Source organism: Chiloscyllium plagiosum, unplaced genomic scaffold (assembly GCF_037043375.1).
Source record: "Chiloscyllium plagiosum isolate Xiang-an unplaced genomic scaffold, Cpla_swu_hap1 HiC_scaffold_8, whole genome shotgun sequence".
Lineage (NCBI taxonomy): Eukaryota > Metazoa > Chordata > Chondrichthyes > Orectolobiformes > Hemiscylliidae > Chiloscyllium > Chiloscyllium plagiosum.
Window position 1 is genome coordinate 110,865,321 of NW_028270146.1, and position 20,852 is coordinate 110,886,172.

At 44.8% G+C, this 20,852-nt stretch overlaps 4 non-coding genes across 4 annotated transcripts; all 4 read left to right on the forward strand.

Moving 5' to 3' along the window:
• Positions 1-4,759: 4,759 nt before the first annotated feature.
• On the forward strand, positions 4,760-4,832 carry trnav-aac (transfer RNA valine (anticodon AAC)). Its single transcript has one exon. It is a non-coding gene; the product is annotated as a tRNA-Val (tRNA).
• A 3,280-nt stretch (positions 4,833-8,112) lies between these two features.
• On the forward strand, positions 8,113-8,185 carry trnav-aac (transfer RNA valine (anticodon AAC)). Its single transcript has one exon. It is a non-coding gene; the product is annotated as a tRNA-Val (tRNA).
• Positions 8,186-11,465: 3,280 nt separating this feature from the next.
• trnav-aac (transfer RNA valine (anticodon AAC)) lies at positions 11,466-11,538 on the forward strand. Its single transcript has one exon. It is a non-coding gene; the product is annotated as a tRNA-Val (tRNA).
• Positions 11,539-18,172: 6,634 nt separating this feature from the next.
• Positions 18,173-18,245, forward strand: trnav-aac (transfer RNA valine (anticodon AAC)). Its single transcript has one exon. It is a non-coding gene; the product is annotated as a tRNA-Val (tRNA).
• The last annotated feature ends 2,607 nt before the right edge of the window (positions 18,246-20,852 follow it).

A 20,852-nucleotide genomic window follows, 5' to 3' on the forward strand; every position in this document is an offset into this window, starting at 1 on the left:
TCTCTACTGTCATGATGGTGTTCGACTCCCGCGCGGAGAATCGCAAACAGTTGTGCCGTCCCAGGCAGGTTGAGCCTTTACTGGAACCGAATGGAGACTGTTATTTCATCGCTGTTGTGAAACGAAGTCCTACGGTGACTCTACTCGTTGTTATTTGAGTTTCAAGCTAATGGGAAAATCGTTCCAATGAATTTCGATGTCCTACCTTATTGAATTTCTCACATTTCCTTCATTTCCGTCCTGGAAACATCAGAAGGGAAAAGTAATCTAATCGAGACTGTGATTGGTGAAATTCACTTTTTACGGCCAATTCTTATTATGTTCTTTCTTTCTCTCTTTTCAGCATTGTCTGGAAAGTGGTGGTGCAGTAAGGCTGCAGCATGTTTGAAAGAGTCGTTTGGAAATGTCCCGTTGTTAGTTGTGAGATTACTTTATGACTCATTCCCTCGGACTGTATCACATTTAGCATTCATGCATCTCTGTGTCTGAAAATGCGTGAGGTATGCCAGTTTTGTTTGTGTTCCGTGTTAAATGCTTTCTGTTTTGCGATTCGCTCAATACATTTCGATTTAACAGTGTTTCTGAGGTAACTTCCAGCAGCCAAAATCCTCAGCTGAGGATCTGGGAAAATTTCACAGAGTATGGTCAGTCGGAGCTAAAGTAAGGAAGTCGGTCGTTTCTACAGTGTTTCACAATACTACCTTTCCCGTGAGCAGTCGAACAGACTAAATGATTGTGCCACAGACTGCGATGGCAAACTCCGCTGAAAATTAATCCTTTAAAGCCGGTGGAAGCAACATGACGTTATTGGGGTTCACCTGGAAAAAAATACTTCGGTAAAATACATGCTCACCACATAGCCAAAATTAAACAAGTCTCGTTCCCCAGCATTTGGCTCCAATCCCTCTAAACGCATCCTATCCAGAAACTCACCCGATTACCTTTGCAATTTTCTGAGTGTAATAGCCTCCTCCACATCCTCTGGTAGATCATTCCAAACACGCACAACCTTCTTTGTGGGAAATGTGCCTCAGGTCCTTTGTCACTTTCAACCCACTCACCTTAAAGCTATGCTGTCGAGTTTTCAACTCACACCAACTTGGGTAAAACACGTAAATACTCAGTTTACCACCCTTCCATAAGGTCATGTCGCAGCTGTTACGCTGCAGGGAAAGTTTATTCCACCAGCCTATTCCATCTCGCCCCACGGTACAAACATCGACGACATCTTTGTCTATATCTTGTCATCAATTTAAAGTGTCTTTTTTACGTTTTCAAGATGTCGATTACGCTGGACAATAACGAGCTATCGGAAACAGAAAGGTGAAACAGAGAACGGATTCAACTTTCAGTGCTGGACGCCACAGAGCCGCAGAACAGGCGGCTGTGGCTCGTTTCTGTAGTGTAGTGGTCATCACGTTCGCCTAACACGCGAAAGGTCCCCAGTTCGAAACTGGTCAGAAACTGTTTTGTTCTTCAACTGCAGCCTTTTACATGGACAAGAACTGAGCTTTCTTGCATCTTTCCCATCTGCAAACCTGCCTTCGAATTTGCTTCAACAAATCTGTTCTCGTCGTGAAATGTAATGCCATTCCATTTAATTACAGTGCAAAGCGTTGTTAAGTTTTTCTCCAACCTGGTTCTGATCACATGCCATTCTGTTGGAGAGTGTAGTTACCGCCTTCTGATCCTTCCACGAAAAGCAGTACCGCATTTGCCTTCCTTGTGCAGGCGGCTCGCTTCAAAGACAGGAAAGAAGCAGATGCTCTGGTGTCACAGCGCACCACGAATTCCTGAACTTGTCTGTCTGTCAAATGTATCCTAAGGTCGTCTCAGAAAGACCTCATTTGGAAGCTATCAATCGTTATTCAACGTGCGAGAATTGGCACCAGATATCCTGAATCATGTTTTGGAGCAATTCGCACGTTAGTGGCTCATTCAATCAGCAACAGCAATGAAAGAAATTGCACTCTCAGAGGAACCTTTCTACTTGCGCATTCAGAGCGTCGCTATTATGAAGGTCCGCCCCGAGATCTAAGTCATGTTGGAACTGAAACGGAGAAATCAACAGAGAGGCTACAGAATGACATCGCATCCATTTGGTTTTCTTTAAATCACTGACGAGCAGGAAAATGTAAACGGGGAGTGCGAGTGGGGAAGTGAGGCAGTTGCAGCTCTGGTGAAATTCTTTCTTTGTGATTCACTCAGCAACCAGAGACGTGAAGGTGACTCAGGCGTGAAAGCTCTTCACATCGAGAACAAAAAGCACTCAAGGGCAGTTAGCACCTTCTTCTGGAGTGGGGGTGGGGTGAGGTAATTACCTTTTGACTTCTGTTACTATGTTCAGAAACTGGCTTTTAGATTGAGGTGAACAGAAACTGCATTTCTAAAAAGCACCACGGAATTTAGCAAAATTTATTGAGTCGCTTCTCCTCGATTCCCACACAGGTTTCCAATTCAGTTGGTATCCATGTGGCTCATGTCCAGGAGCGAACGTCTCAGTAGCAAATTGCACGGTTAAGGTAAAAGGCAAGGAAAGTGGCATCTCGAACTGGCTCCGAGGTCAGAGCATTCTCTCAATGTGATCTGTCGTTCTCGGATTGTAATGCTACCTCCGGTTTTAGGGTGGAGAACATTCTTTGGGACTCCTATTCTGAAAAAAAACCACAGACACATTGACTGAAACTATGCTGCACGGTATGATGCGGAACACGGCCTGCTCAGGTTTGTGCATTTTCCCTGTAGTCCGGTGTGTTTCGTGTTCCGTGTAAACGTGAAAGTCGTCCTGTTTCGAGCAATGGGTGAAATCATTTAGCAAAGCAAGAATGGAAATTCCAGTAATGTCAAGCAGCTCATGGTTATTTGACCAAATCATAAGCGAACCCATATTCTCACGCACTCACAGATACATTTGTAGCTGAAAAGAGTCTGAGAAGATAGACTGAGCTTACCATTGATTTTTGCCTGGATTGATGGGCTATCAATATCTGCTGCGAAATTGACATTGTTGCCGGGCACATCCCAGCAGCTGTGCGAGTCCGAGAGGAATCATGGAACCCTTTTCATGTGACTTTACATCTGTTGTTATGCAGGAGCACAATTGGAAATATAAGAAAATGAGGGGGCGCCGACGCCAGCTGGTAGTGTGGCCGAGCGGTCTAAGGCGCTGGATCCAGGTTCCAGTCTCGAAAGGGGCGCGGGTTCGAAACCCACCACTGCCATTTCTGCTGATCAACTCCAATGCTGCAACTTGTTAAAATGCTGTTTTGGTGTCCACTGTATATTGATGTTGAAAACAAAAGTAAAATGGGTTTGCTTCGCAGGGAATTAACTGTGGCGTGGGATACTGCCAAATATTCCAAAATGTCTCTACTGTCATGATGGTGTTCGACTCCCGCGCGGAGAATCGCAAACAGTTGTGCCGTCCCAGGCAGGTTGAGCCTTTACTGGAACCGAATGGAGACTGTTATTTCATCGCTGTTGTGAAACGAAGTCCTACGGTGACTCTACTCGTTGTTATTTGAGTTTCAAGCTAATGGGAAAATCGTTCCAATGAATTTCGATGTCCTACCTTATTGAATTTCTCACATTTCCTTCATTTCCGTCCTGGAAACATCAGAAGGGAAAAGTAATCTAATCGAGACTGTGATTGGTGAAATTCACTTTTTACGGCCAATTCTTATTATGTTCTTTCTTTCTCTCTTTTCAGCATTGTCTGGAAAGTGGTGGTGCAGTAAGGCTGCAGCATGTTTGAAAGAGTCGTTTGGAAATGTCCCGTTGTTAGTTGTGAGATTACTTTATGACTCATTCCCTCGGACTGTATCACATTTAGCATTCATGCATCTCTGTGTCTGAAAATGCGTGAGGTATGCCAGTTTTGTTTGTGTTCCGTGTTAAATGCTTTCTGTTTTGCGATTCGCTCAATACATTTCGATTTAACAGTGTTTCTGAGGTAACTTCCAGCAGCCAAAATCCTCAGCTGAGGATCTGGGAAAATTTCACAGAGTATGGTCAGTCGGAGCTAAAGTAAGGAAGTCGGTCGTTTCTACAGTGTTTCACAATACTACCTTTCCCGTGAGCAGTCGAACAGACTAAATGATTGTGCCACAGACTGCGATGGCAAACTCCGCTGAAAATTAATCCTTTAAAGCCGGTGGAAGCAACATGACGTTATTGGGGTTCACCTGGAAAAAAATACTTCGGTAAAATACATGCTCACCACATAGCCAAAATTAAACAAGTCTCGTTCCCCAGCATTTGGCTCCAATCCCTCTAAACGCATCCTATCCAGAAACTCACCCGATTACCTTTGCAATTTTCTGAGTGTAATAGCCTCCTCCACATCCTCTGGTAGATCATTCCAAACACGCACAACCTTCTTTGTGGGAAATGTGCCTCAGGTCCTTTGTCACTTTCAACCCACTCACCTTAAAGCTATGCTGTCGAGTTTTCAACTCACACCAACTTGGGTAAAACACGTAAATACTCAGTTTACCACCCTTCCATAAGGTCATGTCGCAGCTGTTACGCTGCAGGGAAAGTTTATTCCACCAGCCTATTCCATCTCGCCCCACGGTACAAACATCGACGACATCTTTGTCTATATCTTGTCTTCAATTTAAAGTGTCTTTTTTACGTTTTCAAGATGTCGATTACGCTGGACAATAACGAGCTATCGGAAACAGAAAGGTGAAACAGAGAACGGATTCAACTTTCAGTGCTGGACGCCACAGGGCCGCAGAACAGGCGGCTGTGGCTCGTTTCTGTAGTGTAGTGGTCATCACGTTCGCCTAACACGCGAAAGGTCCCCAGTTCGAAACTGGGCAGAAACTGTTTTGTTCTTCAACTGCAGCCTTTTACATGGACAAGAGCTGAGCTTTCTTGCATCTTTCCCATCTGCAAACCTGCCTTCGAATTTGCTTCAACAAATCTGTTCTCGTCGTGAAATGTAATGCCATTCCATTTAATTACAGTGCAAAGCGTTGTTAAGTTTTTCTCCAACCTGGTTCTGACCACATGCCATTCTGTTGGAGAGTGTAGTTACCGCCTTCTGATCCTTCCACGAAAAGCAGTACCGCATTTGCCTTCCTTGCGCAGGCGGCTCGCTTCAAAGACAGGAAAGAAGCAGATGCTCTGGTGTCACAGCGCACCACGAATTCCTGAACGTGTCTGTCTGTCAAATGTATCCCAAGGTCGTCTCAGAAAGACCTCATTTGGAAGCTATCAATCGTTATTCAACGTGCGAGAATTGGCACCAGATATCCTGAATCATGTTTTGGAGCAATTCGCACGTTAGTGGCTCATTCAATCAGCAACAGCAATGAAAGAAATTGCACTCTCAGAGGAACCTTTCTACTTGCGCATTCAGAGCGTCGCTATTATGAAGGTCCGCCCCGAGATCTAAGTCATGTTGGAACTGAAACGGAGAAATCAACAGAGAGGCTACAGAATGACATCGCATCCATTTGGTTTTCTTTGAATCACTGACGAGCAGGAAAATGTAAACGGGGAGTGCGAGTGGGGACGTGAGGCAGTTGCAGCTCTGGTGAAATTCTTTCTTTATGATTCACTCAGCAACCAGAGACGTGAAGGTGACTCAGGCGTGACATCGAGAACAAAAAGCACTCAAGGGCAGTTAGCACCTTCTTCTGGTGTGGGGGTGGGGTGAGGTAATTACCTTTTGACTTCTGTTACTATGTTCAGAAACTGGCTTTTAGATTGAGGTGAACAGAAACTGCATTTCTAAAAAGCACCACGGAATTTAGCAAAATTTATTGAGTCGCTTCTCCTCGATTCCCACACAGGTTTCCAATTCAGTTGGTATCCATGTGGCTCATGTCCAGGAGCGAACGTCTCAGTAGCAAATTGCACGGTTACGGTAAAAGACAAGGAAAGTGGCATCTCGAACTGGCTCCGAGGTCAGAGCATTCTCTCAATGTGATCTGTCGTTCTCGGATTGTAATGCTACCTCCGGTTTTAGGGTGGAGAACATTCTTTGGGACTCCTATTCTGAAAAAAAAACACAGACACATTGACTGAAACTATGCTGCACGGTATGATGCGGAACACGGCCTGCTCAGGTTTGTGCATTTTCCCTGTAGTCCGGTGTGTTTCGTGTTCCGTGTAAACGTGAAAGTCGTCCTGTTTCGAGCAATGGGTGAAATCATTTAGCAAAGCAAGAATGGAAATTCCAGTAATGTCAAGCAGCTCATGTTTATTTGACCAAATCATAAGCGAACCCATATTCTCACGCACTCACAGATACATTTGTAGCTGAAAAGAGTCTGAGAAGATAGACTGAGCTTACCATTGATTTTTGCCTGGATTGATGGGCTATCAATATCTGCTGCGAAAATGACATTGTTGCCGGGCACATCCCAGCAGCTGTGCGAGTCCGAGAGGAATCATGGAACCCTTTTCATGTGACTTTACATCTGTTGTTATGCAGGAGCACAATTGGAAATATAAGAAAATGAGGCGGCGCCGCCGGGTGGTAGTGTGGCCGAGCGGTCTAAGGCGCTGGATCCAGGTTCCAGTCTCGAAAGGGGCGCGGGTTCGAAACCCACCACTGCCATTTCTGCTGATCAACTCCAATGCTGCAGCTTGTTAAAATGCTGTTTTGGTGTCCACTGCATATTGATGTTGAAAACAAAAGTAAAATGGGTTTGCTTCGCAGGGAATTAACTGTGGTGTGGGATACTGCCAAATATTCCAAAATGTCTCTACTGTCATGATGGTGTTCGACTCCCGCGCGGAGAATCGCAAACAGTTGTGCCGTCCCAGGCAGGTTGAGCCTTTACTGGAACCGAATGGAGACTGTTATTTCATCGCTGTTGTGAAACGAAGTCCTACGGTGACTCTACTCGTTGTTATTTGAGTTTCTAGCTAATGGGAAAATCGTTCCAATGAATTTCGATGTCCTACCTTATTGAATTTCTCACATTTCCTTCATTTCCGTCCTGGAAACATCAGAAGGGAAAGGTAATCTAATCGAGACTGTGATTGGTGAAATTCACTTTTTACGGCCAATTCTTATTATGTTCTTTCTTTCTCTCTTTTCAGCATTGTCTGGAAAGTGGTGGTGCAGTAAGGCTGCAGCATGTTTGAAAGAGTCGTTTGGAAATGTCCCTTTGTTAGTTGTGAGATTACTTTATGACTCATTCCCTCGGACTGTATCACATTTAGCATTCATGCATCTCTGTGTCTGAAAATGCGTGAGGTATGCCAGTTTTGTTTGTGTTCCGTGTTAAATGCTTTCTGTTTTGCGATTCGCTCAATACATTTCGATTTAACAGTGTTTCTGAGGTAACTTCCAGCAGCCAAAATCCTCAGCTGAGGATCTGGGAAAATTTCACAGAGTATGGTCAGTCGGAGCTAAAGTAAGGAAGTCGGTCGTTTCTACAGTGTTTCACAATACTACCTTTCCCGTGAGCAGTCGAACAGACTAAATGATTGTGCCACAGACTGCGATGGCAAACTCCGCTGAAAATTAATCCTTTAAAGCCGGTGGAAGCAACATGACGTTATTGGGGTTCACCTGGAAAAAAATACTTCGGTAAAATACATGCTCACCACATAGCCAAAATTAAACAAGTCTCGTTCCCCAGCATTTGGCTCCAATCCCTCTAAACGCATCCTATCCAGAAACTCACCCGATTACCTTTGCAATTTTCTGAGTGTAATAGCCTCCTCCACATCCTCTGGTAGATCATTCCATACACGCACAACCTTCTTTGTGGGAAATGTGCCTCAGGTCCTTTGTCACTTTCAACCCACTCACCTTAAAGCTATGCTGTCGAGTTTTCAACTCACACCAACTTGGGTAAAACACGTAAATACTCAGTTTACCACCCTTCCATAAGGTCATGTCGCAGCTGTTACGCTGCAGGGAAAGTTTATTCCACCAGCCTATTCCATCTCGCCCCACGGTACAAACATCGACGACATCTTTGTCTATATCTTGTCATCAATTTAAAGTGTCTTTTTTACGTTTTCAAGATGTCGATTACGCTGGACAATAACGAGCTATCGGAAACAGAAAGGTGAAACAGAGAACGGATTCAACTTTCAGTGCTGGACGCCACAGGGCCGCAGAACAGGCGGCTGTGGCTCGTTTCTGTAGTGTAGTGGTCATCACGTTCGCCTAACACGCGAAAGGTCCCCAGTTCGAAACTGGGCAGAAACTGTTTTGTTCTTCAACTGCAGCCTTTTACATGGACAAGAGCTGAGCTTTCTTGCATCTTTCCCATCTGCAAACCTGCCTTCGAATTTGCTTCAACAAATCTGTTCTCGTCGTGAAATGTAATGCCATTCCATTTAATTACAGTGCAAAGCGTTGTTAAGTTTTTCTCCAACCTGGTTCTGACCACATGCCATTCTGTTGGAGAGTGTAGTTACCGCCTTCTGATCCTTCCACGAAAAGCAGTACCGCATTTGCCTTCCTTGCGCAGGCGGCTCGCTTCAAAGACAGGAACGAAGCAGATGCTCTGGTGTCACAGCGCACCACGAATTCCTGAACGTGTCTGTCTGTCAAATGTATCCCAAGGTCGTCTCAGAAAGACCTCATTTGGAAGCTATCAATCGTTATTCAACGTGCGAGAATTGGCACCAGATATCCTGAATCATGTTTTGGAGCAATTCGCACGTTAGTGGCTCATTCAATCAGCAACAGCAATGAAAGAAATTGCACTCTCAGAGGAACCTTTCTACTTGCGCATTCAGAGCGTCGCTATTATGAAGGTCCGCCCCGAGATCTAAGTCATGTTGGAACTGAAACGGAGAAATCAACAGAGAGGCTACAGAATGACATCGCATCCATTTGGTTTTCTTTGAATCACTGACGAGCAGGAAAATGTAAACGGGGAGTGCGAGTGGGGACGTGAGGCAGTTGCAGCTCTGGTGAAATTCTTTCTTTATGATTCACTCAGCAACCAGAGACGTGAAGGTGACTCAGGCGTGACATCGAGAACAAAAAGCACTCAAGGGCAGTTAGCACCTTCTTCTGGAGTGGGGGTGGGGTGAGGTAATTACCTTTTGACTTCTGTTACTATGTTCAGAAACTGGCTTTTAGATTGAGGTGAACAGAAACTGCATTTCTAAAAAGCACCACGGAATTTAGCAAAATTTATTGAGTCGCTTCTCCTCGATTCCCACACAGGTTTCCAATTCAGTTGGTATCCATGTGGCTCATGTCCAGGAGCGAACGTCTCAGTAGCAAATTGCACGGTTACGGTAAAAGACAAGGAAAGTGGCATCTCGAACTGGCTCCGAGGTCAGAGCATTCTCTCAATGTGATCTGTCGTTCTCGGATTGTAATGCTACCTCCGGTTTTAGGGTGGAGAACATTCTTTGGGACTCCTATTCTGAAAAAAAACCACAGACACATTGACTGAAACTATGCTGCACGGTATGATGCGGAACACGGCCTGCTCAGGTTTGTGCATTTTCCCTGTAGTCCGGTGTGTTTCGTGTTCCGTGTAAACGTGAAAGTCGTCCTGTTTCGAGCAATGGGTGAAATCATTTAGCAAAGCAAGAATGGAAATTCCAGTAATGTCAAGCAGCTCATGTTTATTTGACCAAATCATAAGCGAACCCATATTCTCACGCACTCACAGATACATTTGTAGCTGAAAAGAGTCTGAGAAGATAGACTGAGCTTACCATTGATTTTTGCCTGGATTGATGGGCTATCAATATCTGCTGCGAAAATGACATTGTTGCCGGGCACATCCCAGCAGCTGTGCGAGTCCGAGAGGAATCATGGAACCCTTTTCATGTGACTTTACATCTGTTGTTATGCAGGAGCACAATTGGAAATATAAGAAAATGAGGCGGAGCCGCCGGGTGGTAGTGTGGCCGAGCGGTCTAAGGCGCTGGATCCAGGTTCCAGTCTCGAAAGGGGCGCGGGTTCGAAACCCACCACTGCCATTTCTGCTGATCAACTCCAATGCTGCAGCTTGTTAAAATGCTGTTTTGGTGTCCACTGCATATTGATGTTGAAAACAAAAGTAAAATGGGTTTGCTTCGCAGGGAATTAACTGTGGTGTGGGATACTGCCAAATATTCCAAAATGTCTCTACTGTCATGATGGTGTTCGACTCCCGCGCGGAGAATCGCAAACAGTTGTGCCGTCCCAGGCAGGTTGAGCCTTTACTGGAACCGAATGGAGACTGTTATTTCATCGCTGTTGTGAAACGAAGTCCTACGGTGACTCTACTCGTTGTTATTTGAGTTTCTAGCTAATGGGAAAATCGTTCCAATGAATTTCGATGTCCTACCTTATTGAATTTCTCACATTTCCTTCATTTCCGTCCTGGAAACATCAGAAGGGAAAGGTAATCTAATCGAGACTGTGATTGGTGAAATTCACTTTTTACGGCCAATTCTTATTATGTTCTTTCTTTCTCTCTTTTCAGCATTGTCTGGAAAGTGGTGGTGCAGTAAGGCTGCAGCATGTTTGAAAGAGTCGTTTGGAAATGTCCCTTTGTTAGTTGTGAGATTACTTTATGACTCATTCCCTCGGACTGTATCACATTTAGCATTCATGCATCTCTGTGTCTGAAAATGCGTGAGGTATGCCAGTTTTGTTTGTGTTCCGTGTTAAATGCTTTCTGTTTTGCGATTCGCTCAATACATTTCGATTTAACAGTGTTTCTGAGGTAACTTCCAGCAGCCAAAATCCTCAGCTGAGGATCTGGGAAAATTTCACAGAGTATGGTCAGTCGGAGCTAAAGTAAGGAAGTCGGTCGTTTCTACAGTGTTTCACAATACTACCTTTCCCGTGAGCAGTCGAACAGACTAAATGATTGTGCCACAGACTGCGATGGCAAACTCCGCTGAAAATTAATCCTTTAAAGCCGGTGGAAGCAACATGACGTTATTGGGGTTCACCTGGAAAAAAATACTTCGGTAAAATACATGCTCACCACATAGCCAAAATTAAACAAGTCTCGTTCCCCAGCATTTGGCTCCAATCCCTCTAAACGCATCCTATCCAGAAACTCACCAGATTACCTTTGCAATTTTCTGAGTGTAATAGCCTCCTCCACATCCTCTGGTAGATCATTCCATACACGCACAACCTTCTTTGTGGGAAATGTGCCTCAGGTCCTTTGTCACTTTCAACCCACTCACCTTAAAGCTATGCTGTCGAGTTTTCAACTCACACCAACTTGGGTAAAACACGTAAATACTCAGTTTACCACCCTTCCATAAGGTCATGTCGCAGCTGTTACGCTGCAGGGAAAGTTTATTCCACCAGCCTATTCCATCTCGCCCCACGGTACAAACATCGACGACATCTTTGTCTATATCTTGTCATCAATTTAAAGTGTCTTTTTTACGTTTTCAAGATGTCGATTACGCTGGACAATAACGAGCTATCGGAAACAGAAAGGTGAAACAGAGAACGGATTCAACTTTCAGTGCTGGACGCCACAGGGCCGCAGAACAGGCGGCTGTGGCTCGTTTCTGTAGTGTAGTGGTCATCACGTTCGCCTAACACGCGAAAGGTCCCCAGTTCGAAACTGGGCAGAAACTGTTTTGTTCTTCAACTGCAGCCTTTTACATGGACAAGAGCTGAGCTTTCTTGCATCTTTCCCATCTGCAAACCTGCCTTCGAATTTGCTTCAACAAATCTGTTCTCGTCGTGAAATGTAATGCCATTCCATTTAATTACAGTGCAAAGCGTTGTTAAGTTTTTCTCCAACCTGGTTCTGACCACATGCCATTCTGTTGGAGAGTGTAGTTACCGCCTTCTGATCCTTCCACGAAAAGCAGTACCGCATTTGCCTTCCTTGCGCAGGCGGCTCGCTTCAAAGACAGGAACGAAGCAGATGCTCTGGTGTCACAGCGCACCACGAATTCCTGAACGTGTCTGTCTGTCAAATGTATCCCAAGGTCGTCTCAGAAAGACCTCATTTGGAAGCTATCAATCGTTATTCAACGTGCGAGAATTGGCACCAGATATCCTGAATCATGTTTTGGAGCAATTCGCACGTTAGTGGCTCATTCAATCAGCAACAGCAATGAAAGAAATTGCACTCTCAGAGGAACCTTTCTACTTGCGCATTCAGAGCGTCGCTATTATGAAGGTCCGCCCCGAGATCTAAGTCATGTTGGAACTGAAACGGAGAAATCAACAGAGAGGCTACAGAATGACATCGCATCCATTTGGTTTTCTTTGAATCACTGACGAGCAGGAAAATGTAAACGGGGAGTGCGAGTGGGGACGTGAGGCAGTTGCAGCTCTGGTGAAATTCTTTCTTTATGATTCACTCAGCAACCAGAGACGTGAAGGTGACTCAGGCGTGACATCGAGAACAAAAAGCACTCAAGGGCAGTTAGCACCTTCTTCTGGAGTGGGGGTGGGGTGAGGTAATTACCTTTTGACTTCTGTTACTATGTTCAGAAACTGGCTTTTAGATTGAGGTGAACAGAAACTGCATTTCTAAAAAGCACCACGGAATTTAGCAAAATTTATTGAGTCGCTTCTCCTCGATTCCCACACAGGTTTCCAATTCAGTTGGTATCCATGTGGCTCATGTCCAGGAGCGAACGTCTCAGTAGCAAATTGCACGGTTACGGTAAAAGACAAGGAAAGTGGCATCTCGAACTGGCTCCGAGGTCAGAGCATTCTCTCAATGTGATCTGTCGTTCTCGGATTGTAATGCTACCTCCGGTTTTAGGGTGGAGAACATTCTTTGGGACTCCTATTCTGAAAAAAAACCACAGACACATTGACTGAAACTATGCTGCACGGTATGATGCGGAACACGGCCTGCTCAGGTTTGTGCATTTTCCCTGTAGTCCGGTGTGTTTCGTGTTCCGTGTAAACGTGAAAGTCGTCCTGTTTCGAGCAATGGGTGAAATCATTTAGCAAAGCAAGAATGGAAATTCCAGTAATGTCAAGCAGCTCATGTTTATTTGACCAAATCATAAGCGAACCCATATTCTCACGCACTCACAGATACATTTGTAGCTGAAAAGAGTCTGAGAAGATAGACTGAGCTTACCATTGATTTTTGCCTGGATTGATGGGCTATCAATATCTGCTGCGAAAATGACATTGTTGCCGGGCACATCCCAGCAGCTGTGCGAGTCCGAGAGGAATCATGGAACCCTTTTCATGTGACTTTACATCTGTTGTTATGCAGGAGCACAATTGGAAATATAAGAAAATGAGGCGGCGCCGCCGGCTGGTAGTGTGGCCGAGCGGTCTAAGGCGCTGGATCCAGGTTCCAGTCTCGAAAGGGGCGCGGGTTCGAAACCCACCACTGCCATTTCTGCTGATCAACTCCAATGCTGCAGCTTGTTAAAATGCTGTTTTGGTGTCCACTGCATATTGATGTTGAAAACAAAAGTAAAATGGGTTTGCTTCGCAGGGAATTAACTGTGGTGTGGGATACTGCCAAATATTCCAAAATGTCTCTACTGTCATGATGGTGTTCGACTCCCGCGCGGAGAATCGCAAACAGTTGTGCCGTCCCAGGCAGGTTGAGCCTTTACTGGAACCGAATGGAGACTGTTATTTCATCGCTGTTGTGAAACGAAGTCCTACGGTGACTCTACTCGTTGTTATTTGAGTTTCTAGCTAATGGGAAAATCGTTCCAATGAATTTCGATGTCCTACCTTATTGAATTTCTCACATTTCCTTCATTTCCGTCCTGGAAACATCAGAAGGGAAAGGTAATCTAATCGAGACTGTGATTGGTGAAATTCACTTTTTACGGCCAATTCTTATTATGTTCTTCCTTTCTCTCTTTTCAGCATTGTCTGGAAAGTGGTGGTGCAGTAAGGCTGCAGCATGTTTGAAAGAGTCGTTTGGAAATGTCCCGTTGTTAGTTGTGAGATTACTTTATGACTCATTCCCTCGGACTGTATCACATTTAGCATTCATGCATCTCTGTGTCTGAAAATGCGTGAGGTATGCCAGTTTTGTTTGTGTTCCGTGTTAAATGCTTTCTGTTTTGCGATTCGCTCAATACATTTCGATTTAACAGTGTTTCTGAGGTAACTTCCAGCAGCCAAAATCCTCAGCTGAGGATCTGGGAAAATTTCACAGAGTATGGTCAGTCGGAGCTAAAGTAAGGAAGTCGGTCGTTTCTACAGTGTTTCACAATACTACCTTTCCCGTGAGCAGTCGAACAGACTAAATGATCGTGCCACAGACTGCGATGGCAAACTCCGCTGAAAATTAATCCTTTAAAGCCGGTGGAAGCAACATGACGTTATTGGGGTTCACCTGGAAAAAAATACTTCGGTAAAATACATGCTCACCACATAGCCAAAATTAAACAAGTCTCGTTCCCCAGCTTTTGGCTCCAATCCCTCTAAACGCATCCTATCCAGAAACTCACCCGATTACCTTTGCAATTTTCTGAGTGTAATAGCCTCCTCCACATCCTCTGGTAGATCATTCCAAACACGCACAACCTTCTTTGTGGGAAATGTGCGTCAGGTCCTTTGTCACTTTCAACCCACTCACCTTAAAGCTATGCTGTCGAGTTTTCAACTCACACCAACTTGGGTAAAACACGTAAATACTCAGTTTACCACCCTTCCATAAGGTCATGTCGCAGCTGTTACGCTGCAGGGAAAGTTTATTCCACCAGCCTATTCCATCTCGCCCCACGGTACAAACATCGACGACATCTTTGTCTATATCTTGTCATCAATTTAAAGTGTCTTTTTTACGTTTTCAAGATGTCGATTACGCTGGACAATAACGAGCTATCGGAAACAGAAAGGTGAAACAGAGAACGGATTCAACTTTCAGTGCTGGACGCCACAGGGCCGCAGAACAGGCGGCTGTGGCTCGTTTCTGTAGTGTAGTGGTCATCACGTTCGCCTAACACGCGAAAGGTCCCCAGTTGGAAACTGGGCAGAAACTGTTTTGTTCTTCAACTGCAGCCTTTTACATGGACAAGAGCTGAGCTTTCTTGCATCTTTCCCATCTGCAAACCTGCCTTCGAATTTGCTTCAACAAATCTGTTCTCGTCGTGAAATGTAATGCCATTCCATTTAATTACAGTGCAAAGCGTTGTTAAGTTTTTCTCCAACCTGGTTCTGACCACATGCCATTCTGTTGGAGAGTGTAGTTACCGCCTTCTGATCCTTCCACGAAAAGCAGTACCGCATTTGCCTTCCTTGCGCAGGCGGCTCGCTTCAAAGACAGGAACGAAGCAGATGCTCTGGTGTCACAGCGCACCACGAATTCCTGAACGTGTCTGTCTGTCAAATGTATCCCAAGGTCGTCTCAGAAAGACCTCATTTGGAAGCTATCAATCGTTATTCAACGTGCGAGAATTGGCACCAGATATCCTGAATCATGTTTTGGAGCAATTCGCACGTTAGTGGCTCATTCAATCAGCAACAGCAATGAAAGAAATTGCACTCTCAGAGGAACCTTTCTACTTGCGCATTCAGAGCGTCGCTATTATGAAGGTCCGCCCCGAGATCTAAGTCATGTTGGAACTGAAACGGAGAAATCAACAGAGAGGCTACAGAATGACATCGCATCCATTTGGTTTTCTTTAAATCACTGACGAGCAGGAAAATGTAAACGGGGAGTGCGAGTGGGGAAGTGAGGCAGTTGCAGCTCTGGTGAAATTCTTTCTTTATGATTCACTCAGCAACCAGAGACGTGAAGGTGACTCAGGCGTGAAAGCTCTTCACATCGAGAACAAAAAGCACTCAAGGGCAGTTAGCACCTTCTTCTGGAGTGGGGGTGGGGTGAGGTAATTACCTTTTGACTTCTGTTACTATGTTCAGAAACTGGCTTTTAGATTGAGGTGAACAGAAACTGCATTTCTAAAAAGCACCACGGAATTTAGCAAAATTTATTGAGTCGCTTCTCCTCGATTCCCACACAGGTTTCCAATTCAGTTGGTATCCATGTGGCTCATGTCCAGGAGCGAACGTCTCAGTAGCAAATTGCACGGTTCAGGTAAAAGGCAAGGAAAGTGGCATCTCGAACTGGCTCCGAGGTCAGAGCATTCTCTCAATGTGATCTGTCGTTCTCGGATTGTAATGCTACCTCCGGTTTTAGGGTGGAGAACATTCTTTGGGACTCCTATTCTGAAAAAAAACCACAGACACATTGACTGAAACTATGCTGCACGGTATGATGCGGAACACGGCCTGCTCAGGTTTGTGCATTTTCCCTGTAGTCCGGTGTGTTTCGTGTTCCGTGTAAACGTGAAAGTCGTCCTGTTTCGAGCAATGGGTGAAATCATTTAGCAAAGCAAGAATGGAAATTCCAGTAATGTCAAGCAGCTCATGGTTATTTGACCAAATCATAAGCGAACCCATATTCTCACGCACTCACAGATACATTTGTAGCTGAAAAGAGTCTGAGAAGATAGACTGAGCTTACCATTGATTTTTGCCTGGATTGATGGGCTATCAATATCTGCTGCGAAAATGACATTGTTGCCGGGCACATCCCAGCAGCTGTGCGAGTCCGAGAGGAATCATGGAACCGTTTTCATGTGACTTTCCATCTGTTGTTATGCAGGAGCACAATTGGAAATATAAGAAAATGAGGCGGCGCCGCCGGCTGGTAGTGTGGCCGAGCGGTCTAAGGCGCTGGATCCAGGTTCCAGTCTCGAAAGGGGCGCGGGTTCGAAACCCACCACTGCCATTTCTGCTGATCAACTCCAATGCTGCAGCTTGTTAAAATGCTGTTTTGGTGTCCACTGTATATTGATGTTGAAAACAAAAGTAAAATGGGTTTGCTTCGCAGGGAATTAACTGTGGTGTGGGATACTGCCAAATATTCCAAAATGTCTCTACTGTCATGATGGTGTTCGACTCCCGCGCGGAGAATCGCAAACCCGTCCCAGGCAGGTTGAGCCTTTACTGGAACCGAATGGAGACTGTTATTTCATCGCTGTTGTGAAACGAAGTCCTACGGTGACTCTACTCGTTGTTATTTGAGTTTCAAGCTAATGGGAAAATCGTTCCAATGAATTTCGATGTCCTACCTTATTGAATTTCTCACATTTCCTTCATTTCCGTCCTGGAAACATCAGAAGGGAAAGGTAATCTAATCGAGACTGTGATTGGTGAAATTCACTTTTTACGGCCAATTCTTATTATGTTCTTTCTTTCTCTCTTTTCAGCATTGTCTGGAAAGTGGTGGTGCAGTAAGGCTGCAGCATGTTTGAAAGAGTCGTTTGGAAATGTCCCGTTGTTAGTTGTGAGATTACTTTATGACTCATTCCCTCGGACTGTATCACATTTAGCATTCATGCATCTCTGTCTGAAAATGCGTGAGGTATGCCAGTTTTGTTTGTGTTCCGTGTTAAATGCTTTCTGTTTTGCGATTCGCTCAATACATTTCGATTTAACAGTGTTTCTGAGGTAACTTCCAGCAGCCAAAATCCTCAGCTGAGGATCTGGGAAAATTTCACAGAGTATGGTCAGTCGGAGCTAAAGTAAGGAAGTCGGTCGTTTCTACAGTGTTTCACAATACTACCTTTCCCGTGAGCAGTCGAACAGACTAAATGATTGTGCCACAGACTGCGATGGCAAACACCGCTGAAAATTAATCCTTTAAAGCCGGTGGAAGCAACATGACGTTATTGGGGTACACCTGGAAAAAAATACTTCGGTAAAATACATGCTCACCACATAGCCAAAATTAAACAAGTCTCGTTCCCCAGCATTTGGCTCCAATCCCTCTAAACGCATCCTATCCAGAAACTCACCCGATTACCTTTGCAATTTTCTGAGTGTAATAGCCTCCTCCACATCCTCTGGTAGATCATTCCAAACACGCACAACCTTCTTTGTGGGAAATGTGCCTCAGGTCCTTTGTCACTTTCAACCCACTCACCTTAAAGCTATGCTGTCGAGTTTTCAACTCACACCAACTTGGGTAAAACACGTAAATACTCAGTTTACCACCCTTCCATAAGGTCATGTCGCAGCTGTTACGCTGCAGGGAAAGTTTATTCCACCAGCCTATTCCATCTCGCCCCACGGTACAAACATCGACGACATCTTTGTCTATATCTTGTCATCAATTTAAAGTGTCTTTTTTACGTTTTCAAGATGTCGATTACGCTGGACAATAACGAGCTATCGGAAACAGAAAGGTGAAACAGAGAACGGATTCAACTTTCAGTGCTGGACGCCACAGGGCCGCAGAACAGGCGGCTGTGGCTCGTTTCTGTAGTGTAGTGGTCATCACGTTCGCCTAACACGCGAAAGGTCCCCAGTTCGAAACTGGGCAGAAACTGTTTTGTTCTTCAACTGCAGCCTTTTACATGGACAAGAGCTGAGCTTTCTTGCATCTTTCCCATCTGCAAACCTGCCTTCGAATTTGCTTCAACAAATCTGTTCTCGTCGTGAAATGTAATGCCATTCCATTTAATTACAGTGCAAAGCGTTGTTAAGTTTTTCTCCAACCTGGTTCTGATCACATGCCATTCTGTTGGAGAGTGTAGTTACCGCCTTCTGATCCTTCCACGAAAAGCAGTACCGCATTTGCCTTCCTTGCGCAGGCGGCTCGCTTCAAAGACAGGAAAGAAGCAGATGCTCTGGTGTCACAGCGCACCACGAATTCCTGAACTTGTCTGTCTGTCAAATGTATCCCAAGGTCGTCTCAGAAAGACCTCATTTGGAAGCTATCAATCGTTATTCAACGTGCGAGAATTGGCACCAGATATCCTAAATCATGTTTTGGAGCAATTCGCACGTTAGTGGCTCATTCAATCAGCAACAGCAATGAAAGAAATTGCACTCTCAGAGGAACCTTTCTACTTGCGCATTCAGAGCGTCGCTATTATGAAGATCCGCCCCGAGATCTAAGTCATGTTGGAACTGAAACGGAGAAATCAACAGAGAGGCTACAGAATGACATCGCATCCATTTGGTTTTCTTTAAATCACTGACGAGCAGGAAAATGTAAACGGGGAGTGCGAGTGGGGAAGTGAGGCAGTTGCAGCTCTGGTGAAATTCTTTCTTTGTGATTCACTCAGCAACCAGAGACGTGAAGGTGACTCAGGCGTGAAAGCTCTTCACATCGAGAACAAAAAGCACTCAAGGGCAGTTAGCACCTTCTTCTGGAGTGGGGGTGGGGTGAGGTAATTACCTTTTGACTTCTGTTACTATGTTCAGAAACTGGCTTTTAGATTGAGGTGAACAGAAACTGCATTTCTAAAAAGCACCACGGAATTTAGCAAAATTTATTGAGTCGCTTCTCCTCGATTCCCACACAGGTTTCCAATTCAGTTGGTATCCATGTGGCTCATGTCCAGGAGCGAACGTCTCAGTAGCAAATTGCACGGTTCAGGTAAAAGGCAAGGAAAGTGGCATCTCGAACTGGCTCCGAGGTCAGAGCATTCTCTCAATGTGATCTGTCGTTCTCGGATTGTAATGCTACCTCCGGTTTTAGGGTGGAGAACATTCTTTGGGACTCCTATTCTGAAAAAAAACCACAGACACATTGACTGAAACTATGCTGCACGGTATGATGCGGAACACGGCCTGCTCAGGTTTGTGCATTTTCCCTGTAGTCCGGTGTGTTTCGTGTTCCGTGTAAACGTGAAAGTCGTCCTGTTTCGAGCAATGGGTGAAATCATTTAGCAAAGCAAGAATGGAAATTCCAGTAATGTCAAGCAGCTCATGGTTATTTGACCAAATCATAAGCGAACCCATATTCTCACGCACTCACAGATACATTTGTAGCTGAAAAGAGTCTGAGAAGATAGACTGAGCTTACCATTGATTTTTGCCTGGATTGATGGGCTATCAATATCTGCTGCGAAATTGACATTGTTGCCGGGCACATCCCAGCAGCTGTGCGAGTCCGAGAGGAATCATGGAACCGTTTTCATGTGACTTTGCATCTGTTGTTATGCAGGAGCACAATTGGAAATATAAGAAAATGAGGCGGCGACGCCAGCTGGTAGTGTGGCCGAGCGGTCTAAGGCGCTGGATCCAGGTTCCAGTCTCGAAAGGGGCGCGGGTTCGAAACCCACCACTGCCATTTCTGCTGATCAACTCCAATGCTGCAGCTTGTTAAAATGCTGTTTTGGTGTCCACTGTATATTGATGTTGAAAACAAAAGTAAAATGGGTTTGCTTCGCAGGGAATTAACTGTGGCGTGGGATACTGCCAAATATTCCAAAATGTCTCTACTGTCATGATGGTGTTCGACTCCCGCGCGGAGAATCGCAAACAGTTGTGCCGTCCCAGGCAGGTTGAGCCTTTATTGGAACCGAATGGAGACTGTTATTTCATCGCTGTTGTGAAACGAAGTCCTACGGTGACTCTACTCGTTGTTATTTGAGTTTCAAGCTAATGGGAAAATCGTTCCAATGAATTTCGATGTCCTACCTTATTGAATTTCTCACATTTCCTTCATTTCCGTCCTGGAAACATCAGAAGGGAAAAGTAATCTAATCGAGACTGTGATTGGTGAAATTCACTTTTTACGGCCAATTCTTATTATGTTCTTTCTTTCTCTCTTTTCAGCATTGTCTGGAAAGTGGTGGTGCAGTAAGGCTGCAGCATGTTTGAAAGAGTCGTTTGGAAATGTCCCGTTGTTAGTTGTGAGATTACTTTATGACTCATTCCCTCGGACTGTATCACATTTAGCATTCATGCATCTCTGTGTCTGAAAATGCGTGAGGTATGCCAGTTTTGTTTGTGTTCCGTGTTAAATGCTTTCTGTTTTGCGATTCGCTCAATACATTTCGATTTAACAGTGTTTCTGAGGTAACTTCCAGCAGCCAAAATCCTCAGCTGAGGATCTGGGAAAATTTCACAGAGTATGGTCAGTCGGAGCTAAAGTAAGGAAGTCGGTCGTTTCTACAGTGTTTCACAATACTACCTTTCCCGT